The sequence below is a fragment of the Elgaria multicarinata genome, chromosome 8, assembly GCF_023053635.1.
Source record: "Elgaria multicarinata webbii isolate HBS135686 ecotype San Diego chromosome 8, rElgMul1.1.pri, whole genome shotgun sequence".
Taxonomy (NCBI): domain Eukaryota; kingdom Metazoa; phylum Chordata; class Lepidosauria; order Squamata; family Anguidae; genus Elgaria; species Elgaria multicarinata.
In genome coordinates this window covers 37,775,524-37,800,896 of record NC_086178.1, presented here as the reverse complement: position 1 = coordinate 37,800,896, position 25,373 = coordinate 37,775,524, and the positions used below count along the sequence as shown (strand labels likewise).

General features: G+C 40.4%; 1 protein-coding gene across 1 annotated transcript in view; it reads left to right on the top strand.

Moving 5' to 3' along the window:
* Nucleotides 1–5,160: 5,160 nt before the first annotated feature.
* Nucleotides 5,161–25,373, top strand: part of ZBTB38 (zinc finger and BTB domain containing 38) — a 32,287-nt gene continuing 12,074 nt past the window's right edge. Inside the window, exon 1 of the mRNA XM_063132164.1 lies at nt 5,161–5,482. The gene's annotated coding sequence lies outside the window, so the exon portion shown is untranslated. The remainder of the gene's footprint in view (nt 5,483–25,373) is intronic.

The following is a 25,373-nucleotide window of genomic DNA, read 5'->3' as shown; positions in this document are numbered from 1 at the left end:
AGCAACATCAATAAAAGCAAACTACGTGGGTTAAGAAAATAAGAAAACACAGCAATAGTGTCACATATCTAGGATCTAATACGTACTATATGAAATCTTCTTTCGTCAAGAAGATATTTCTGCAGACATTCTTTCCATCTCTCCCTCCAGCTAGGAGAAGGAAGCCTTCTGATTTTCTTAGTAGAAGGAGGCAGCCCTTGGGCATTTTTGCTACAGAATCCGAAATACTTAAGACTGTCTTATCGAAGGACATGAAGCTTTGCTGAACAGTGCACAATAATGATTCATCTTGCATCATCAATTGATGACATTTTTTTGTTCTTTGTTCCCTCCCACCCCGTTTCTCTAAGACTCGGTAGCAGATTTGCAATGTCACTTAACAACATTAATGCTGCGTTTAAGGTGAGCAGCTCCCTTGCCTTTCTTCTTACCAGATCTGTGCTGCCGTAGTGTGTGTCATTCTGCTGCAAGCCTAAAATGGCAGGCAGGATTAATGTTGCTTGTGCTGTGTGCATGCTGTAGATACAGAATTCATTATACCATGCCTAGTCTTTCAAACGGGAGTATGTAAATGGTCTGTGTGCCATACCATGTCGTAGGGAAGACTTTGGGCTTCCTGATCGACATAGCTATTTAAGCAGCCACCTTTCGAGTTCGAGTTCATTTTCAGCATAAGAGAGTCGTTAGTTCGTCGTCGCATTCTAAAACTAGGATTAGCTCAATTTTTTATTTTATTTTTAAAATTAAGCGAACTCTTCTTCCAGGTGGTGTCACTCTAATTCCTCTCGCTTTTGCTGCTATTTAAATAATGGATGTTGTATTGTTAATTAATGGCAATATCAAATTAAACCCCTTGAAACTGACATATTTATTATGCAGGCACGTCCAATCTATTTTTAACTCTTACGCAGTCTGTGCATGGTGTACGATGGGCTTTGGTTGCTGAGTTTTTCTTTTCAGCAGGGACAGCACTAGGCTGATTGTCAGCAAATGTGAGAAGTGGCCTTTGCAGTGGTCATCTTCAAGCCTTGAACCATCAAAAGGGGGGGAGGAAACCCTTGTGCTGCAGCTTAGGAAAAACACAAAACCCAACCACCTTGGATGAGGACATCTCCTCCCCACACTCCGCCACACTTCTCTCCTCCCCATTGATAACTTCAGTGTTCTTGATCGCAGTCCATTCAAGCAAGCTGCTTTTGAAAAGAGCCTCTATTTTTATTTTTATTTTTTGAGATGACCAAGACTCCAGTATCTCTTCATCACTTTAAATTCCAATAGCTGGGAGCCCTGCCATGCCAAGACTTCATTAAGACCTATACACAGGTAGGTGGGGATTTGCATGTTTTTCCCGATTCTTGTTCCATGGTGCAAGGAGGTGAAATACAAATTGAAACTATAGCTGGGAACTGTTAAACAAGTTCACTTATCTTCTACTTCTTTTTTTAAAGGATCCATTTCTAAATTCTGTAATTCTGCATAGTAGTGGATTTTTCCTGTGTGAAAAAAAAATGTATTCTCAAATTGAAAATATCACGTCTGCTAGATAATCAGGGCGTGGCACCGCTTATGCAACAAAAGATATTTTTTTAAAGCACAATGTCCTAGAGAACTTTGTCGTCAACTATGAAAAGAAATAGACTGTTTGCTGAGATAGAAAGGTATAAGTTGTGGACATAGCTATGAAAAAATTAAAAATATTTTAATTCTGCCCTTGGGAGCGGTCTCTTGGCGTTTGCTATGGAAAATTATTCAACATTCATTGTCCTTTTATAAAGATCGCTGAGGTAAAGTAAGGATGTGTTTTATTATAGCAATATATACCTTTTAAGGTGTCAAGTATTTTAAGGACAGGAAGACCTAAAGATATTCCTGTCATCTTGACCTGAATATGAATTAGGATATGGCTTATTTCAAAATAGTTAACAAATTACAATCAAGCAGGTAGAGATATACTAGTTAACTGTGAGTTATTTTTTACATCATTATTGCATGGACATAGAGTAGATTCTAACATACAATTGCTTCTTGTTAATATTGGGCCAAAACCTGTTTCCTTGGCAACCAGATCCTGTTAAAGGATGCAATAGCAGAGATGCAAAGGTACTTATTATTGTTTAATGCCACAATGCAAGTGATGATCTCATAATATTACTGCATAGCTATAATTTCTTAAAAGATGTGTGGCTTTAGCACTGGAACATGAATTCCTTTCTCTCACCTTGAATTGATTACTCCATGCAATGCAACTGTATATCTTTCTCACAAAAACAGACCCCTCCCCACTGTATGAAGTGGTTCATAGCAACACACAAGTAGTACATATATGTGTATTTAAAGCACCAGTTCCATCTCATTATTGTACAGGCATACCTAGAATTATACCTAGAATTATAGACTGCTGAAATTTATAAACATGTTCAAACCTTTCCTTCTTCCATCGTTTCATTTAGCAGTACTTAGATACTTATTTTTAGCTGACAGAACCTAATTTAATCTGTCAGTTTAACCAATCTGAACATCTCCTAAAATGACAGGAGGGAGGTGGGATTGAGATGATCCAATATGCGGTTTCATGCAAGTTTGAATTTACAAGATTTAGTGAAAAACAGTTCACCTGATATTTCTATAAAAATATTAAAGGTTGATATGCATTTCACAAACTTCTTTAAAACATGGATTCTTCCTCTCTGACTGAAGCACATCTCATTGGAAAGATATTTTTCAGCATGGTAGCCATTTTATTTTCACATCTTGGACTCCAAAACTACTAAAGATGATGTATGGATCGCGATCAACAATAGATCTACAGGCTCAATGGAAATATTAAACATATAGTTCCATTGGCCATTTAAGTTACTGAAATAATAAAGCAATCTTGCAGATACAATGCTAATTTTCTCTTGTTTCTAGAGATCATTAGTTCAGTAACCCCCAATAAATACAATATTTCTGTTCTAGAAGGTGGCTGATAACATTTGTTTTAGAATGATGTCATAGAATAGGCATATTTAATCCAAAATGATATTTGATAAATGCACTACAATCAGAGGGTTTCCTGTTCCATTTTTAGAAAGTTTCTTCAAACGATATTTTTTTTCAGGATGGTACTGATTTCAATACCTGTAGCTGAATAGTTTTGATTATTTATTTTGGGAGATGCATCTTAAATGTGATAGCTTATTTATGCTATCACAAATATTATTTATTTCATGCGTGGAGTTTTCCTTTTTACAAAATGTGGCTCGTTCCAAAAGTGCTGTATGTTTTAGAAACTTTTATTAAGCTTTTATACAGTACAGGATGGAAATGATGATTTACAAAATACAGCTCTCCTGGTCTTTCCATTTGCTTCCATCAATATGTTTCAGCATGGCTGGTTTTGGCCCCTTACGTTCTGACGCACTGAAGAGACTCTCTCTCTCTCTCTCTCTCTCTCTCTCTCATTATGAATTCATAACTTGTTTTGGGGAAAATGCATCAAACATTTTTAGACAGGAATTGCTCCTGCATTGTAAGAAATTGTCAACTTACTTGTGTGTTGTAAGGATTTTAATGATCAAAGTGTACCCCAAGTTCAATAATTTACATGATTGCTAACTGGGTGTGCCATAGGTCAGTGACAGAGGGGGAAAATACATTTGTTGTTTTGGGCTATGGAATTTTGGAATGTATGTCAATAAGCACTGAAGGTTTTCATATCAGAAATGCTACCAGCTAATTATCTTCCATCAGTTCATCCTTTCTTCCTCGGCCATTTTGGCATATGAAAATGAATGGCAGCCAATAGATCACTGGAATGCATTATTTTCTCCAATTAGCAGTAGAAATACATTGGATTTCCAAATGGCCATTAGAATGCATTAAAGCAAGGTTGGTCGGTTGCTAACACAGTGGTCTTCAGGGACCATCCCCAAATGGCCAAATAGAAAATTAACTCTGCCTTATTGAATGGCCTTTTCTTTTCTTTTTTTGCATTCCCTGTAATGAATTGTTTTGTCGTTGTGAGACAGAGTGATAGAGACCGTAATACATGTTTTGTTTGTACTTTTTAAAAAAATAGAGAACAGTAATTCTCAGGAAAGAGTTTTGAGTGGTATTCTGCTTTTTTATTGGCTGATACCCACAAAACAGGGACAGAAACACCTGCCAAATTTCTCTTTTCTGCTACTAAGACTTATGAAGGGTTTTCATTAGTTAGTTTGCTCTTTTCTTGTTTTAATTCATATTCCCCCCCTTTTTATTTATTAATGCATCTAGATTTTAACCTTGTGTAAAAGAATCAATCTTTTTGATGCTTTGTCATCTATTGAACGGATATGTGACCATAGAATAAATCAATCTTTATCTAGTGCCTTCCTGAATGGTCACTGAAATACTTTGAGTGGTTGGCAGAGACCAAACAATAATCTGTATGAAACACCAGGCAGTCCACTATCAGTCACAGGCACAAAGAGAGAGCTCCTCAAAGAGTAGTTGAGACCTTCCCTCCATCATCATATAGGGAGTACTTAGAATTCATGTAGTGCACTTCCTGGGTATTATTTATTATTTCAGTAACCCATATCCAGTATTATTCTCCCAAGATTACAAATTTCCAGTGGTGCGAGAGGAATGAGATTGAGAGAATATGCCAACCATAAACTCATCAACTCAGGCTGTAGCTGAGGTGATAGTTGAACTGAGAACTTCCTATATCTATATTGGGCAACAATCCAGCACAAAGCTCTGTAGATCTCAGAACAAAACCATACATAAGTTTGTCCTTTCAAATATCTATTGAAATGCAATGGGGCAAGTTGGTAATAACATTATGGGTTTCCTATCAGATTTCTATGAGTAGGGCTATGAGTGTAGTTTGCTTTGTGGCAATACCTAACCAGTTTTGACAAAGGAATGTTGATTGCCTATATTTTTCAGGAGACATGTCTCCATGGGAACTAAAATGGTCAATGAGGCTAGGTGATGGTCAGAGGAAATTGCTCATCAGGTTTCCCCCCTCCATCGCCAAGCACTGGGTGCTTCCAGACAAGGCCTTTATCACACCATTGCACTGCCTCAGTCACAGTATTCACAGTCCAGATATTATTGTCTTCTACTCATAACCCTCCTGTTTTTTCTTACCACAGAAAATCTGTTAAAGAGGAAAAGATGGAATAGCTGTGCAATGCCTTCTAAGTGGTAGCACTTAGAGCCCTCTATCTGGAAGCACCCAAGTTGTCTGTGTGGAAAAACAAAAGAAAACAATAGACTGCAGTTTGAGTCAGACAGACGAAGAGACACAGAGAGCTGAGTTTGGGCTCTGTGGACATCTTAGGATGCTAGCTGTCCGCCTGGAGACCTGAGCAGTGGACTTCGGCAATCATCTGGAGAGTTTAAGCTGTGCCTCAAGCTATGCTCCAGCTGTGTATTTGTAAATAAATACAAATATTTCAAAACACCATTAAGCCTCCAGAGACCTCCTTCCAAAGGAAAACAAACCCAGGTAAGTCCCATATCCCTGAAATTTCTCATCACTTGCAGAAGTGAAAAGTATGGAAGGATAATAAGAATTGGTGTAAAGCACAATTAACCTGTTGAATACAGATCCCACACCTTCAACTGCATAAAGATCTGCTGGATGTCTGAATCACCACTACAATGTATTAGGACAACTTGGATCCTACTAAATTGCCTGTGGTTTTTGGTGCCTGACATATTAAATAATTGCGCTAGTGGGTAATTTGCCCACGGCTCTTTGGAAGGATGCTTCCTACTGATGATTACTCAGTAAATCCACCCACCCCAATGCATTCCAATGGGTGTTCAGAAGGGCAAGCACTGTAAGGCTTTATTCTGATGGCTGCAGAGCAGTGTGAAGGCTTGCAACTCATCCCCATATATTTATAAGACCATTGAGAAGAAGACATCTATATGGAAAGTCTTCAGCTGAAGTCTTAGCTCAGCCACAAACTCAACCATAGTCTTCCCACACTCTCAATCCATAATACTGGGGAAATTATCCTGGCCAGTTTGTCTGTGTGAACCCAGGAAGACATGGTCAGTACTACCCATGTGGTGGAAGAAGGAAGTGATGGTGGCTGTAAATGATGTTTCATACAGATCTACCTGCAATCTCAGTGTATTTCAATAACATTTCAGAAGGACACTACTTTTTCAAAAACAGGCCCACCCCTCCCACAATGCCTGGCTTTGATGAAGGACTCTCTAAGAGCCAGGCATTTGGGCCAAGCTGGCTCTCTGAAAAGCCAGGCTGGGCACATTTTATGGCTGACACAGCTCTTTCAAGAGCTGCCTGCCCTCTATATTGTCCTAAGAGGATTCCCGGGGCCAACCAGAGGGCAGGTAGCTGCCCTGGAGAGCCTTGCTAGTTGCTCTCCCCTTTGGCATTTGCCACAGTGGGACACCAGCTGCCACAGCTTTCCAAAGCACCCAGTGCAGTGCCACCCTGCTGGAGTGTGGCTGGAGGAGGGACCATCTTGGTAAGGAGGGGTAGCATGCAATCCTTCACTACTGTTGCTGCTCTACTTGCCTGATGAGGGCTGTCCCTGCTATAAGAAATAGTTAGCTGGGAAGCAAACACATGTGAAGGGATATTGAATGAACCAGTGCTAGAGTTGGAAAAGAGACAGGATGTAGAAAAGGGAATGACCTACATGAGCCTTCCCCAATGAGATGCCCTCCAGATGTATTGGACTACAATCTTCATTACCCCCAGCCGGCACGTCCAGTAATGAGAATGCAACATACCTGGAGGGGACCAGGGCCAGATCTACACCAAGTAGGATACAGCACTATGAAAACGGTAAGAAAGCGGTATATGATTTGTGTCAATGGTCCCCAACAGTTGTCAGTGCACTTCAATACCACTATAAAGCAGTAGTGTGGCTCCTGCCTCTTATATACTGTTTTCATACCGCTTTCATGGTGCTATAACCTGCTTGGCTTAGATCTGGCCCTGGTTGGAAAAGGCTGGACAAGAATTTTTAATAAAGATTAATTTCCAATAGGTTCCAAGAAAACTACAGAGGCATGGACAAGAATATAGTCCACAATGTACTTTCAAAGTAAGGAAATACAAATCTGTCCATTTCTCTCTCATTTTTACAACCAGTTTGTGCCAAATTTTGAGAATTTGTTAAAAATTCATACATACTTTTGGTGCACATTTCTCCCAATATATGCAATTTTGTCTAATATAATACATTTTGTTTTATATTGTATTTTGTAATATACACATTTTTGCAAGCAATTTTCCTAATATAATACATGTTTGACAATTATTTTCACAAATATATACATTTTTGTGTGCACTTTTATACATTTTGTTTACTGGAGAGCTCCACTGAAAAATTCAGAGAAGTATGAATTTCGAAGGATAACTGTGTTTTGGTTCGCACCTTGATTCGAAAGTGTGAAATTAGGTGAGTTCGCATTAAAATGTGAACTGAATGTATTTCTCCCCCATCCTTACTTTGAACAACACATTCGCCTGGCTTCTGTATCTGCTTTCAGTAGATTTGGAGAATCTTGTCCATATAAAACTCCCCGTTTCTAAAATGGCCAAATGTTTCTCTGCCTCCTTCAATTATTCATGTAAAACAAGGCTATAATCAATACATATATTCAAGTCAAACTCAAACATTCATCCTGGAATAACTTACAATTTTGACCCTTCCAGCAGGATTGCATCATCTTAAATCCAGGTCAAATGGTAAGTAAGTAAAAGAAGTTTATTTGTGTAGCCAGAGCCATTACAAACATATATACAATCAAATAAAACAGAATAATCAAATAGTCAAATGGTTTAATTCAGAGGCACACCAGTCATATTGCTATGAGGTCTACTTTTACTTTCTTTTATTAACTCAAGATGGTTGCAGCATCATATTAACTACAGAAACATTTTTGGTCACATTTTAATTAAGGCCGTTGGATCCCAACCTTGGGTCCACAGATATTGGGCCTGTTCAGATGACACTCTAAGCCATGCTTAGACTGCTAACCCTTTTACAGCAAATGGTTAATGAATTAGTTTAAACCGTGGTTATGTAGCCACCATGGTTAGGAATGTTTCACACAACATGCTAAATCATGGTTCACATGACGTGCTAAGCCATAAAGTTTAGCTCAAAATGCTTAGCCACTGTGACTTAGCATGTTATCTGAAGAGGGTCACTGTTGGACTATAACTCCCACCATCTCGGACTTTATGGAAGCTGTAATCCAACAACATTTGGGGACTCAATGTCAGGAACCACTGGATTAAAGGAATTTTAGCCAATTATTTTATGAGTTTTAGTTGGTTAATCAATTGATGAATCAGTCTGCATAAATTTGCATGTGAGAAAAACCAAATTAGGCTAAAAATAAATAAATGCAAAGGTTGTTGGTTTTATTACATTTTTAATTCCACCTATACTCGAAGGAGCTCAGAGTAGCGCATGAGCCCATGTGCCATAGCAGACATAATAGTACCGGCATTCCACCTTCTTTCTCACACAGGAAGCGATGCCCTTTTTAAGATGGCCATTTGCAATTTTTAGAAATGGTGCTATTAAAATAAGTTTAGAATATTTAAAACCTGCTAATATTTTCAACCAAAACATGTTATATGTGATTAACCAAAGTAATCAATGAAGTCAAAGTTGTGGCCCTCCAGATGTCATTGGACAACACTCAACAACCCTGACTATTGACCCTACTGGCCGGGGCTCATGGGAATTGAAGTTTAGTTCAGGTTATCCACTCCTGAACTAAATTTCACAGCCCTGCTTGCAACCCATTGTCTGCATAACCTCCATAGCATGCTTTCTTTTCTCTCTTTCAGCATCATCGTCGGGTGATCTGCACCCCATCTTGGTCAACCCCTAGATACGTTTTCTCTCTGCACCTCATAGCACGAGCTGTCTTCTCTCCCTCACGTCTGTCATGCCCCTTTTCCTCTGTTTCATCACCTCTTGGATCCTCTGCAGTGCTGTTATCCCTCCTTTCTATTTCCTGACATCGTTCTGCTTCACCATTTCTCTCTTTTCTCTTTTTCACCTCTTTTTCTCTCTGTTGCACACTTGCCAACTGACAAAAAAAAATTATTTTGAGAAGGACAGAGTCTTCTATTTACATGCATAGATTATACTGGAACCATCCCCAAACTGCCTCACACAACTATAGGTTTGTTTTCACAGCATTAAAAGTGGTCTTGTAACGGCAATGTCAACTGTCATGGAGGCTTCTTTCCCCATGCAAAAATATATCTTTGGAGGGAGGGAGGAGAGATTTTCATTGGGACTGCAGTGGAGGGATAGGGGAGAAGAAATAAACTCCCCCTTCCTGCCTACTATGATCCCAAACCTGCTCACATCACCATCCCCCGTAGCCATTTACTTTTGTTTAAAGACCCACATTAATTACTTCCATGAAATTAATATCGTATGTATTTTGGCCACTAAGGCTTTTCAAGCCAATATTTCACAGATAGAAAATGATACCAGTCGGCTGCTCTTCACTGCTTTCTTGATTTTTTTGATTGAAGTAAGTTAGGAAACCGAAACTATAAATGTTGTTTTGATAGGGGCTTCTTTTTGTAGTTAATAGTTTCCAGCTGCTATTCATTATAGCATGTTCGTGGGCTACTGCCTTACACGGTTGTCAGGAAGGGAGCCAGCTCTATTTCTTGCTGTCCAGGCGATAGTTCCGGGGCATTTCCTGCTTCAGAAAGGGATCCAGGCAGCTCTGCTCTTTCCTTGTTTTGGTGACAGAAAAAGAATCTATTTGCCCTCAGACACCCCTGAGTAGCTGAGCTTATTTATGGCATTTCTATACCACCCAATAGCTGAAGCTCTCTGGACAATTCACAAAAAATGGGATATGCAGCAAAACCCTTCCAACACAGCAAAAACTGGCTACTCGTCCCTACAGCCATGATGAGCAACTCTCAGGGATAGCCCATGACATTTTTCTGTCTGATGAAGAATAGTAGATCATGACCTCCCCCAGTCAATGTGCATAGTACCCAAGGTTGACCGTTATTTTGGCAAATCCCACAAGCACCTCTTCCTAGAAATAGAAATACAATAATAATACTCAAAATAACTAACAATTTGCTGCCTTTATGATACCCGGAAGCAGCTACATGAGGTGGCCCCCTCAATCTGCCTCCTAATGGTAGAGCTAGCATAATCCCTTCTACTCAGTAGAGAGAAGTTACTTGGTTATATAGAAGGAGGAGTATTAGAACATGAGAGTAAAGTTCTTCCTGCTTTAGGTAAGTTCAACCTCACTGCTGTTTGAGAAGGGTACTCGTGTATGCTGCTGAGGTTATACACAGATACAGCAGGGGTGGACAACCTCAGGGGATCCAGCAGATAATTTCTATCCCCTAGAATTGCCTGGGGACAGCAAAGCACTCAGTGGTTTCCTGCCAAATTTCAATGTTGTGATGCAACAGAAGTCGAAAAGGGCCCAATTTAGCAAGTTTTAAAAGGAATTTTTGCCCTTTTCAGCCTCCATTGTGTCACACCACCAAAAGTCGGTAGCGAACAACCAATTACTTTGCTGCCCGTACTAAAGACCAGTGGCACATGCAGCTTGTTAGCCACCTTCTGCCTACCCATTGTACAGGGAGGGTCATGGCAGGGGACTGTTCAAGGAAGAGACTGGTCTAAGATCACTGAAAGTCAATAAACTGGACAGAGTGTTGGAGTTGATTTGAGAAGGCTTGGATTCAAATGCCTGCTCAGATAAGAAATGAGCTGGATGACTTTGGGAAGAATACTTTCTCTGCTGAACCCAGTTTGCAGGGCTGTTGTGAGGAGGGAAATGGGATATTCTTATTCATGCTGCCTTGAGCACTTTGGAGGAAGAGTAGAATACAAATATGATAATAAGGACAATGACAAAACATATTCAAAGCAGCTGGCCGCTTCCTGGAAGTAAGTGGTAAATAATTATGAAAAGCAATTACGGCAAGTTACAAATAATTCACTTTCTAAATGCCCCCAAAATATAAATTAAAAGCTTCTGATTGAAACTAAAATTCATTTGCTTCTTTGTCATCTGGCATTTATTAATAATTAGGCACTACATTGAAGGTTCATTTATAAGTAATTGTTTCACTTTAAGTTTGCAGCTGAAGTGAATGCCCCAAAAGGGAATTTTTGCACTCTGTGACTGGAATCAGTAGATATTTTCAAGCACTTAGTTGAGTTTCAGTTCATTTTAGCAAGATCTGCATGTATTGATCGGTCAAAGACATAAAATCCTTGTAAATAGGATTGTAAGACTGATTTGTAAACTCACTGAAAGCTGTTTACTTTTGATACTTGTCAACAGATGATTTGGGATGCAGACTAGTCACTTGAAGAAACTGGTTCCATTCTGGTATAATGAGAAAACATTATTTCCTGATTTAAAAAATGAACCTTGGATCTATGCATTTCACTTTCCCTAACTCCTCTTTTGCAGCCATAAGGAAGAGTTGGTTTTGATTCAACCACAATTTCCTGTGATGTATAAATGAAGAATTCTGGTTTGTTTAAAAGTTTAAACTACAGTTAGTGAAAACAAACCAGAATCAAACCATGGTTTCAGATACTGGTTTGTTTCCAACCACAGTTTGATTCTGAATGCATGGTTTGATTCTGCTTCATTTTCACTAACTGTAGTTTAAATTGCTTCATCTCCCCAAGTTTGGACATCACAGGGAGCTGTGATTAATATAAATCAGAAAGCGGAAGCTTTGACCTCTTCCTCACAGGCATGAAAGAAAATGAAAGGGGAGGGAGTAGTATGCTAGCTTGAGGCTCAATGTGACATCCTCATAGCATGAAACCATGGTCTCCTATTGTGTCTGAACTAGGGTGACCAACTGTCAGGATTTCCCCGGATTTGTCCTGGTTTTTGTTCTTTCCATGGTGTCAGGGGGGATTTTCTATAATTTTCAATAATGTCCTGGAATGACACACCTTCCTCTTTAAGGCTGCCATTAGCATGGCAGGAGGGAGTGACATGCTTTCTTGAGGCACATCATTCCCCCACCCCGAGCTCCAATTGAGGTCTTAAAGGGGAAAGTGGGTCATTCGTGGACATTATAGAAAAGGCCCCAATTGGAGTGGATGGTGGTGGTGCAGAATGAAATCCTTTCCCCTCCTCCACTCCAATCGGGTTCTTTAAGGTGGCGGGGGAATAACGTACTTTCTGCAGGACTCAGAAAGCTGCTTCCCCCCACACACACTAGGTGTCCTCTTTTTTGGTTTCCCAAATATGGTCACCCTAGTCTGAACTGAACAGCCCAGGAAGAGAATGCAATAAATAAATAAATAAATTGTTGTTGTGTTGTGAACTTTGAATTGTTCATGGTAAACAACCCATAGTTAAACCTTAATGCAGCATTCACATGTAACAACAACCCACAATTCAACAATCCACGATGCAACAACAACTCATACCCAATCGGTGTTCTGGGTTACCATTACATACTGTTTAGATAATACTATTATACTCGATAGCTTAGTCTGCTGTTTAAGCACAAGAAGCAACTGGCAATGCTCAAAGAATAAAACAGATGTCAGTCTTAGGTTAAGCTAAAAATCGTTGGTATACTATCATGAAGTTATATCAAGATATAACAGTAGTGGGGGGGGGGACATGGCTGCAAACTGGAAACCTAAATCCTAACTTTTTTTGAAATAATGACCATAAGCAACTATTCATGTTTTTAGCTAGAATTAATGTGAACCATTGCACGTTCCCTTAGCAACCACATAGCAATAAAAGGAAAATTAACAAAGCTGCAGATGTGCACAGGTGCACACATATTAGCCAGCAGCATGCATTTCCATAGGATGGGCTGATGATAATGCATGGCAAGTGGGACATTTGCTGAGAGGAAGGATTACAAGAAAGTATCCAGGACAGGATTTTAAATTCTCAAAGGAATTGGCCCTATAGGTTTCTTAATGAATACCAGATACATGTAGCTTGCTTAAAGCCCTGATCATGGAAAGTCCTGAGCTCCTCTCCCTCTCATTGTTCAGAGCCTTGAAAGCCATTGGTGCCGAGGCCTGACACTTACCAAGCTTTTCTATATATTGTAGGGATATGCATGGATATCGGGGTGGTGTCTTACAGCTATACTTCTCTAGATAGGATAGCATTAGAAGGTTTTCTGCTTCACATTCACCCATTTTCATTTCAGCCATGCTTCCCTATGAAGAGCGGCCCAGGCATTCCATCAATTCTGAAACATAAAGCTATAAAATACACCTAAAATATAGACTATTTATAATTGAGTACTGCCATATTGTTAGGAAAATATAAAAACAATTCCAAAAGTGTGCAGCAGTTTTAGTAAAATATGGAAAAACATGTTGAAAACATTTTCCAAAGTTGTGCCTTCCTTTATTGGCTGACAGTGGAAACGCTTCAAGTTATTTTAGCAGAATGCAGCATATTGACATGTGCTCCCACTTCCCAAGATGCTGGCGCCCTTCAGCTAATTTTCTGCCTTTGCTGTTGGATTAGCTCTGGGTGGTTTTAACCCTTAAACACCCAGAGTTCTGAGGTTCATACATCACGACAACAACCCAGGAAAGGGATGTTCCTGTGTTGTTTCAGAAAACGTAAGTGGGCAGGAATCAGTGTGATTACTTACATGTGCTCACAAACAACCCATGGTTTGTTAACCATGGGTTGTTTGATTGTGCAAATTGGCCCATAGAAGCGCAGAGAATTAGCTGAAGGCTGATAGCATCTTGGGTTTCATGGATCTGAATTGGGGCAGTGAATCTACTGCTTGCTAGGCATGCTGTGCTGTTTCCAGCCAAAAGGAAACCAAATTCTGCTAGTACTAACCCTGGAGTGTCTTACCGCTAGAGGAAGTGGGGAGCGCATATCAAGATGCTGCATTCTGCTAACCTAAAAATAACTGGATGACCAGCCACTGTCAGTGAATAAAGGAAGGCACTGCTGCACACTTTTGAAAATTGTTTTTCATATGTATTGCTTTGCAAGGGTGGAGGGAACAATCTTTGACTTCATCCTTTTGAATATGCGAAAAGAATTCCAGGAGCGAGCAGATAGATTGAACGTCATCAAATGCATATGGAAGAAATAAGGACTCCCAGAATATGAAATGGGAGATGGACAGAAAAATACATTCTTGCAACTCAGTAGGTTTCCAGACAATTGAAACTGTTATTTCTAGTTGAGAGAGGAAACCAAGAAGAGGCAGAGAGAGAGAGAACAGGCAGGCAGCCATGGCAAGAGCAGCGGCAGCAAGACCAGGGCGTTCTGCTGCTCAACTGTGGTCCTTCTATTGAGGCATAGTCCCTGGTAGATACCCAGTGATGCTGACCCTTGACACCAGCTGTGAACCTATGTAACCCTAACATACTGTCTCTGCATGGAGGATTGTAATTGCAAGCTCTTCTGGAAGCCAGTCTTCTGGGCTGAAAAGCAGTGCATGAATTAAACAAATTAAAGGATGGAGGATAAGGCTATTGGTGGCTACTAGTCATGATGGATATATATTACCTTCAATATCAAGGTCTGGATACCTCTGAATATCACTTGCTAGAGAACACAAGCAGGAGGAGGCTATTGAGGGCTTCCCATGGGCATCTGAGTGGCTACTCGGAACAGAATGCAGGACTAGATAGACCTTTGGTCTGATCCAGCACAGCTCTTATCTTCTAATGTTCTTAATGTAGACCGGGCAACTTAGGCTTTGGACACAATGCCATGCAAAGGTAGGTGCACTTAAGCGCAATGAAATGAATGTGCTAAGACTGAGGCCTTTACTTGCTGCTTTTGTTTAAAATTTACCAGGTGAGATGCTTGGGTGCTTCCAGATGAGGCTTCAATTGTACAATTGCCCAGCTGCATTCACAAACTTTTAAGTGTGGGTGGGTGGGGTGGGGTACAGACAATGTCATCCTTCACTTGGAAGCCTCCTAAGCTTTCCCAAAGTTTTTTCCGTCTTTCTTGCTGCCCACAAAAAAAATCTATTTAGGAGGAAAGGATGGAATAGCTACAATGGCCTGGCTCATATGATCACAGGAATGTGCCGGCAGCCATTGTGAATATTCAAGCCATTGTGGGCAGTTGCTGTGGCTTATCATGATGTCTGAACCCAGTGCAGGGTGGGTTGTTGCCCTTGTTAACAAACCGCCCACAAACCAAAAAAACAGCCCATGGATTGTGGATTGCTTGTTAACAATGGTAACAAGCAACCCACAACCCTGCCCCATTTCACACATCATGAGAAACAGTACTGACCAACCGCCACAGCTTTAATATTCACAGTGGCTGCTGCCACGTGTCACAATTCACTGCATCTTAAATAAGCCACTGTGAGTTCCGGCAATGGTGTGAACCAGCCCAGTGTCTTTTGCGTGTTCCTGCTGAGAGCCATCCATCTGGAAGCACCGTAAATGTTAAAAAAAAAAATCAACAAAAGAGAAGGAGCAATGACAGTGCATAAATGCAAATTCATAATTGTAGTTGAGGGCAAAAAACTTTGCAAAGATGGAAATAATACTGAAACCTCTTCAGCAGAGAGAGCAAGATGTATGTTCAGCAGTGGCCCTTTAAACCATGTGGATTAAAAAAATTTTGCCCTGTATTTGGCTGTATATTAGTTAACACAGTTGTTTGACTTCCTTCTTCATAATTGGAGGGTGGGGTGAGGGACAACGCAGAGCTGTTTTGTTGAGGTATATTTATCTGAGCCTGCTTAATCATTTCATTTTAACTGAGGAATTTCCTTTGCTTCGTGTTAAAACATAAAAACCTTATGCTGGTGACTTGGCAGAATCATTTCATTTTGATGCAGATTTACATGTAACCCAACGTAATGGCCTGGTTTGCAAGTAATGACAACCCAGAGTATGGCTCATTGTTGATTCGTGGGTTGTTCTTGAATCATGGGTTTTCATTATTATGAAACCCCTGTATTATGCTTTAACTATGGATTGTTAACCATGAACAATCCAGGAAGAAAACCCCTGGTTTGTTGTTGGGTTGTGAACTTTGGCTTGTTTGTGATTTGCACATAACAATAACCCATAATTCAGCAACAATCCATAATTCAATGAAAATTCATAGTCAACCCATACTCTGGATTGTCATTACGTTTCAACCAGGTTTTTGTCCTTAGCAGTAGCCAGCAAGAGGTTGTTAGAAGCACAGAAGGTGGTCATAATATTGCTGTGATGATCTGCTGTTTGCTTCCAGCAGTCGGAGGTAGATTGCCACTAATCAAGAAGGCTTCATTTGATTTGTCATAGCTAATATCCATTGATTGGCCTAACTTCCATGAATTTGACTACTCCCTTAAAAAAAAAACATGTGTGATAATGATTTTAATAAGATCAATATGCATCGTGTGATGAAGTATATATTTTTTGTTTTCCCCAAATCAATTTCATTGGCTGAACCCAAGTTCTAGCATTGTATAGGAGAAGGTGGCAGGTATGTTTCATTTTTATTCCCTCTGCACCGTACATAATCTTGCAAATCTTTATCCATTGATCCCTCCAGTTAGAAATTATATAACAAAAGTATAACAAGGTACAGCCATTCCAAGATTGCCTTGAAGAGATTTTATTCTTTCCTTTCTATATGAGATGATGTGCAGTCATCAAGTGAAGCTCAGCCTTTGTTTATTCTTTGTTATTTCAAAGTGTAAATGCATTGGACATACCAGTGGCAAAACCTATGGTGGTTGGTGAGTTATGGTTGAACTGAACATACAAAAACTGGGAAGTCATTTTATCAATCATAACACCATTCCCCTTTCAACCACAACACACTTTGAGTAAAGAGACGAGCACATGTATGGCAAGTGAGGAAGGGCAGGAGCCCATTGGGATGCACACATGACTGTTGAACCACAGGGCTCTGGGACCTATCAGTCAGCAGCCTGATTGCTTGGACCTGTGAGATACTGTGCGGCTGGTTACTGGATACATCAAGGGGCGGGGGGAGGAGAGATACAGCATTTCCTCCTATTCCTGAGGTATGTAAAGGATACAAAGCATACTGCATTAATTGCCGAATCATAGAATAGTAGAGTTGGAAGGGGCCTACAAGGCCATCGAGTCCAACCCTCTGCTCAATGCAAGAATCCACCCTAAAGCATCCCTGACAGATATGCCTCTTGAATGCCCACAACCTCCCTAGGTAACTGGTTCCATTGTCGTACTGGCCACAAGCAAACAATCCAGAGACAATCAAAATCAAAGTATTCTCACAAAAACAGATGACTTGCAACTGAAGCATCTGTATGCCAACCCGCAATGTAAATAAAACTGTAGATAAGGCCCTTCTCTGAGGTTTTGTCTGTTAAATACCAGCCATGGCTGAAATCTTGTACAGCTATGTTATCAACTCATTCTAGAGTAATTTATTTTTTTTCGAGTTACAGTTATGGTAAATTTCTGATGAAGACCTAAATGGTTGAAATGCATTTGGGACAGGTTAATATGTACTAGCATAGCCTATAGTATTATTATTGTATTGGAAACTAGCATTATCACCATGTATGTGGACTGTCTAATTTTTATATGTTCTCATATACATATATACAAATACTTTTTATTCTTTGTATTATAGATTAGTCATTTTTTTAAAAAATCTGTTTTATGGTAGCTTCATTTTTATCTTTATTTACAAACTCTCTTCAACCCATTTTGCTTTTTTTGTCATTACACATCAGCCAGCACTCACCTGCTTACTTGCAGGTGACATCGTGCCCAGATGTGGCTGTTAGCCCAAGATGAAATGCTACTGCCACTGTGGTGAACAATGTGCCTGGGGTGGGGTGGGGGGTCTGTCGGTGGGGGCTACAGGCTGGGAACAGTGGTTTGGAGAGGAGCTCACACTGGGTGGGGCTCGTGCTACAGATGGTTGCCTGGCTTTGGGGCTCAGGACGTGGGTGGGGGTCTGGGGGAGAGCTTGGAGGGGCTTCCAGTCTGGGAAGGCAGTTGGAGGCGATGTCTGGGGGGCGCTGTACCTAGGACTCTGAATTGGGAGCTCATGCCTGGGTCTGCAGAGTGGGGGCTCAGGTGGGGAAATGTCTGGGGTGGGGTGATATCTGAGATGGGGGTGATGTCTGGGTAGGAGCTCTCGGGCATGAGGTGGATGGCCCAGTATAGCAGTGCTAGTTTATGGGGTTTTGTGGAGGGAGGGCGTGCCTGGCTTCTGAACCCCTGCCCCCAGGCATCACCCCCTGCAGTACTCACCACACAGACCCAGGCACGAGCTCCCCCAACTGCTCTCTGGAACCCCACCCACAACCTGGATCCCCACCTAGACTGACAGATGCTCACCTCCAGCATGAGCTTTCACCTCTAATTCCCTACCCCAGACACTAGGGTGACCGTACTTTGGAAACCAAAAAGGAAGGCAACATGGCTGCCCCAAGGGCGTGTGCCCACCAACATGTCCAGCCCCCAAAGGGGTGTGCTCACCAACATGTCCAGCCCCCAAGGGGGTGTGCCCACCCAAACATGGCCTTGGTCACATGTCTGATTTCACAGCACACAATTAAGACAAACCTGTTCCACATGACATCTTAATGTTAAAAACACTGGAATAAAGAATAAGTGAGACATTCAGTGTATCTTAAATTAACTTCACTCATTCCTACTTTTGTAGGTTATGCTGTACTTCGGAGCTTTTGCTATACTCTGTGAGATAGTCTCTCCTTCCAGCTACCAGATAGGGAATTTCTTTCTGCATGGTCCCCTCCATGCTGCGAACAGCTGTAAGCTGGCCAGTGCAGATGGGTGAGAATTTTGTTTCAGTTTGATTTTGATTTTTTTTAAAAAATTACATACTTATGTATAGTACTTATGTACTGCTTTTTTTAAAAAAAATCTCATTCTTCATATCTGGAATGGAAAGAACTTGAGGTTTTAAAAATTTAAATGTGGGAGAAAGCGAAACCGACTATTTCACAGCTGTCATGCTTCCTTATCTAGGTTTGCTTCCATTCCAAAGTCTTCAAAAGCACATGCATGTATATTTGCGTTGTGTATGATTTTCTTCCTTGCTGTGAAATTCAGTTGGGTGGAATGCAAGATAGCTTTGTATTTTCTCTGCTGTGAGACCCTATAGCCAAATCTTTTTCCCCTCAAATATTAGTAAGTGGAGACATTCTGATAATAATAACTTGGATGCTGCTGGATACCTTCTTTGGGCCAGGGTCTGATTCTTATCTTTCCCTTGTGAATGGAAGAGAGCAGCCATTATACACCATTGTCTATTCATAACATCATTATGAAAGGCTGCAACAGTACTGAATATGAGGCTCTTAGGATTGTCCACAAAGCACAATGGTAGCTGAGCAGTTTGCCCTCTCATGAATAATTAAATTACTTCAGGGCAAAGAATCAAGCTGCATAAAAATGTCCCTGTATTCCTTATGTCCTTGCTCTTGAATATAGTGGATTTTCAAACATCAACAAATAATGGAGAATCAAGTGCAAATGCATGCTACAGGAAAAGTAGAATCTCTCCAACCCCTGACTCTAAATGAGCTGTTAATCTGCTGTATCCACTTTCGGTTTTGATTGCAGAATTGAGATCTGAGCACTACATGAAGAGCATTTCCTTTCCTGCTTTTCTGCTACATAACCTCTAGGTGGCACTGTGGTATAGCATAATAGTCCAAATACCCAAGTAGGGAAAGTGTTTTCTTTCACTTTCAGAAATAATACCGCATTCTCCCTGCTTTAAAAACACCCGCCCCCCAAAAAATTCACTTTGAAAACAGATGCAAAACTGGAGGGTCATGATGTTGTGTAAAGAACCCATAAACAACCATGAGTAGGGAATGACGAGTGCACAATAAATGCTTCATGTTGAAAAGCTCTGTATGCCGGCATATGACATTCTCTGTAGTTCCAGGGGGTCCAAAGGATTCTATGGGATACCATGAAAGTGGACCAGAGGCAGCACTCTTAAAGCAGATGCAGGTTTGAGTACAGTGCTGCTTCTTGCTGCTCTACTATTGCTTGCTCTTGGCATCAGTGTGAGGATGCCAGTTTATTCCTCACACAGCACTGGGACTCTACCAGCTGATCTTATGATGTGCTATGTCTGTGAAACCCAGCCTTCCCCAACCTGGTGCCCTCCAGATGTATTAGATCCCAACTCCTATCATCCCAAGCCAGTGCATGCTATAGTCATCATGGGTGGGGTGATGGGAATTGTAGTCCAACACATTTGAATGGCATCTTGGGAAAGCTGCTGTATTTATTGAAATTCAGGTTTTTCTCTGTATAATGAGTCAAATGAGGCTTTACTTATATATATTTATACTAAAGGAGAGTTTGCATTTTGATGTTTGCACTTTCAGATACCCACCTTTAGGCCAGATTTTGGGAATTTCTAGGTTGCTTTATGTCTACAGTGGCACTCTGTATGTTTCACTGGATGCTTGACGCTGGAGATGAACAGCAGGGGTGAGCTATTGCCTTCATTCCTGCTTGGTGAGTCTCCCAAAGGTGTTTCCCAGAGTGCAGAATAGGGCAACTAAAATGATCAAGGGGCTGGAGCATCTCCCCTTTGAAGGATGGTTAAAACAGCTGGGATAAAACAGCCTATGTAAACCAGTTGCTGGGGAACATGGGCAGGAGGGTGCTATTGCACTCATGTCCTGCTTGTGAGTTTTTGGTCAACTCGGTGGACCCTTGGTCTTATCCAGCATGTCTATTCTTCTTATCTGTTTGGTCACTGTGGGAGGCAGGATGCTTGGATGCTAGACAAGATGGACTTCAGCCTGATGCAGTAGGGATCTTCTGATGTTCATATGGAGTGTGAATTTCAGTAGCACTGTTTATCATGGACAACATTACAGGTCCTATCTCCTCACCTATAAGCCAGTCTTCAATCTGGTGTAGTAGTGATGGTGTTAGACTCTAACCACTCAGAAGACCAGCATTCTAGTCACTACTCAGTCATTAAGCTTACTGGGTGACTTTGGGTCAGTCACTGACTCTCAGCCTAACCTACCTCACAGGGTTGTTGTGAAGATAAAATGGAGAGGAGGAGAAGGAGGATCATGTATCCCTCCTTGGGCTCCTGGGGAAAAAGGCAGGATATAAATGTCACATTTTTTAAAAAAAAACAACCTAGTGATATTTTAAAATTCCAGTTACCTTAAAATAGTATTCAGGATTGTGTGCACATACAACAGACACTGAGCCAATTTTAGGACTTATAGGTTGCTAATGTGAAGGGTGCAGCAATGTGTGGGGCCTACCGCTCTGCTCCCCAAAATTAAAACAAGTCTGAAATAAAGAAATGACAGCAGAGCACAAAAACAAAGACTGAAAGCAAATGAGACCATTTAGTCAGATTGGAAATGAGTGAGCATCAGAACTCAGCTACTTTGATAACTGCATGCAGGTTCCTCAGCACAAGGAACAATATGGCTTGTAACTTTTCAATCACTGGTCTGTGGACAAAGAGATAATGCATTAACACAGACTATACTTTTGTATGGCAAACCACAATGCTATAGTAGTTGGAACAAATGTATGAGAAACACTCTTGACTGAACAGATAGAAATTCCCTCTAAAGGAAATCCTGTCATTTTTTCCTGTATAATATTGCCAGGATTCAATCATTTTTGTCTGTCTCTTCTGCCAAGACTCTTGTTCATGCATTGGTTATTTCTCGGTTGGGCTACTGCAACCTTCTTCTCTCTGGCCTTCCTTCTTCTCACATCAGTTCGTTGGTTTCTGTTCACCACTCTGCTGCTAAGATCATCTTCTTGGCTCGCCGCTCTGACCATGTTACTCCACTTCTGAAATCTCTTCATTGGCTTCCAATTCACTTCAGAATCCAATATAAACTTCTCCTGTTGACCTACAAAGCTTTTCACTGTCTAGCTCCTTCCTATCTTTCCTCTCTCATCTCACACTATTGCCCTGCTCGTGCTCTTCGCTCCTCTAATGCCATGTTTCTCACCTGCCCAAGGGTCTCTACTTCCCTTGCTCGGCTTCGTCCATTTTCTTCTGCTGCCCCTTACACCTGGAACGCTCTTCCAGAACATTTGAGAACTACAAGTTCAATCGCAGCTTTTAAAGCTCAGCTAAAAACTTTTCTTTTTTCTAAAGCTTTTAAAACTTGATTTTGTTCTGACTTTTATACTGTTAGTTTTACTCTACCCTGTGCCTGTTTGGTGCATCTTCCCCTCCTTATTGTTTTATTATGATTTTATTAGAATGTAAGCCTATGTGGCAGGGTTTTGCTATTTTATTGTTTTACTCTGTACAGCACCATGTACATTGATGGTGCTATATAAATAAATAATAATGTCACCTGCTACAGCTGAAGGGTGCTATGCCGTCCCCAATTGGTGCTGCCTGTAGAAATGCTTTCCCACCATCCACACATTCAGTTGGTGTGAGAAAATGTGCTACGTATGTACATCAATATGTCTGAAGAGCTTTTCCCCCACACTGGCCAATCATGCAGATATCAGGGTCACATTGCTGCAGTGCACAGGTGTGGGGATGTAGCTAGCATGCACCATGGCCCTGAAACCCCCCTTATGTGTTCTTTCAGTGTGGGGAGGGAGTTATGTGAACTTCCTCAAATACTATACCCTTTGGTAGCAACTCATAACTTTGTTCATGTGGTATTGCACGCAATGTCATTTGCAGGTATGTAAATTGCAGAATTGGTATATGTATGCAAAGTAAGCCTTTGACTGCTTAAGAACATAAGAAGTGCCAGGCTGGATCAGACCAAGGGTCCATCTAGTCCAGCACTTTGTACACACAGTGGCCAACCAGCCGTCAGCCAGGGACCAACAAAGCAGGGCATGGTGCAACAGCACCCTCCCACCCATGTTCCTCAGCAACTGGTGCACACAGGCTTACTGCCTCAGATACTGGAGAAAGCACACAATGGCATAACTAATGGATTTTTTATAAAAAACACAAAAAAACCTCCAGGTAGACAAACACAGGGCATGATCCAGTCAAAAACACATTACAGCCCTGTTGATTTCAATTTCCCATTGATTTAAGCAGGTGCTTGATTTTTCTATTGAAATCAATGGGACTCCAAAGTACTTGACTGGGTCATGCTCCATGTAGAATAAATACATAGCAAATTCTAAAAGTTAAAGTCCTACTTCTCCAGGACTTGTAGGCTTGGCTGTGTTATTCCCTGTGCATTGTAAATGCACAGCAGGGTTAATTATGGATTATATGTCTCTTAGGACTGCATTATTAGAGAGGTATAAACACGTTTAAAAAATCAGCCCCTTTAGGGGGTGCTGGTTTGATGCTCGTCCTTAGAACTCTGTGCCTCTCACTACAGGGGAATTGAGGTGTGATCACTCTTAGACTATCTGCAAAGCTATTTCATGTTTCAAGAGATAATGCCAATGTCTCAGCCAATCGCAGAACAACAGCTGTTTTTTTACAGTTGCTGACACACAGTCCCATGATGTTTGTTATGACATGAGCACTATGCAAATTCATACACCCGGATTTGCTACTGTGCTATCAAGCCATTACCCACATGCCCACAATAAATATGGTTACCATGGCTTCTCATTTCAATCTAGGATTTTTTTTTCCAATTAAAAAACAATTATTCTAGCCACACGAACTGCAGAACGGTATATTGCTGATACTAATTTGTTGGTAATTTTGGCAAATGGAAGTAAATTGCTATATCTGACACTGATATATGGCCTCAGGTCTAAATCATGACTAGAAAGCAAATATTTAACATCTAAATGTTAAATAACTGAAACATGGTAACATTTTCAGGCGGCACAACACAAATTCAATAAATAAAAGATACTGATATTAATAGTAAAAAATGAAAAGTGTGGTTTGTTAATCACAAACTGCGAATAGGTAATTTTATCAGCCTATTTATGAATGGTTCATTCATATTACTGAAACATGTTAGCTACTTTTGCTTCCATTAGTTTGGTGCAGTCTTCTTTGCATGTAGCTCCATCTTGTGGTCATACAGGCAAGATAAACAGAATGTATCTATGAGATAAGGACAGATAGAGGATGGACTGCATAAAGTATTACAGAGGTTCATGGAATACATTCCATTTCAAGAGAATTCAGAACATGCATCAATCTAGTATTTAGGCTGCTGTGGAAGTCCACTCAACACAGTTTTGTCAAACATACAATCTTCTTCTCCAGGTCCAACTCAGGGGGAACCTATTTTTCCACTTCGTAGCCAAGAGGCTGTGTGCAGTATTGATCGCCTGGCCCTTGTGTCCTTCACAAAGTCACTCCTTTTTACCTTTTTCAGGAGTACCCCAAAATTGGGGGGGGGGGTGCATATAAAAAATTTAATCAGCATGCAAGTTCTAGACGATGGAGCAACCCACCTGAAGCAATCTCAAACTCAGATTTTTTAAAAAGCTCACATGAAAATTCATACACACTTTTGTTGTACACAATTTTACCTGATATACATATTTTTGCAAACATTTCCCCTAATATAATGCATTTTAACATGATTTTCGCTGATATGCATATTTTGGGGTTCAATTTCCCCTAATATATGCCTTTTTGTATGCAATTTATTTGACTAAGAACTTCATGCCAAAATCTGGAGAAGTACACATTATGAAGGATAACTGAGTTTCAGTGCATGTTTTGGTTCAAAAGTGCAAAATTAGTTAAATATCTCCCCCATCCCATGTGCATTGTGCTTTATAAAGTTGCATAAGCAAGGACATATCCATTTATTTGCCTTTTGGATCTGATATTATTTCTGATAAAAATAATCAAAGTGATGTCCTAAAGGAACAGAATGAAGAACTAAAAACACAAACATTACTGCTATAATCCTATACTCACCTGAGAATAAGCTCTACTGAACACTGAGCAAACATGTTCAGGATTGTACTGTAAATATCTTTAAAACTCAAAATTGAAACATTTTTTTTTCCAAAGGTTTTGTGCCTTGAAAAGATTGCAATCTAAATTTAGGCAGAGAGTGAGGTAAACAAGGGAAGGATGGGAGCAAAAGCAGTTACAGTTGTATGGCGGCTAGACCTAATACTTTTGTTTGATATCAAAATTTACATAGACAATAGAGCAGCAAATTCATTATTATTATTATTATTATTATTAATAATAATAATAATAATATATTACCTGTCCCACTTCATGGGGATAATATGAGACAATGAGTGACATCTTGAATCACCAAAATCAATGGTATTTAGCCATCAACTTCAATATTTTAATTCACAAACTATCTTAAACTAGTCATATCTCTATCAGTCATGCATTGAAAAGGTTTATAGAGTGGCTTCCAGATCAGGGCCATCCCAAGAAACTTTTCTGCCTGAAACAAAGGACAAGATGGC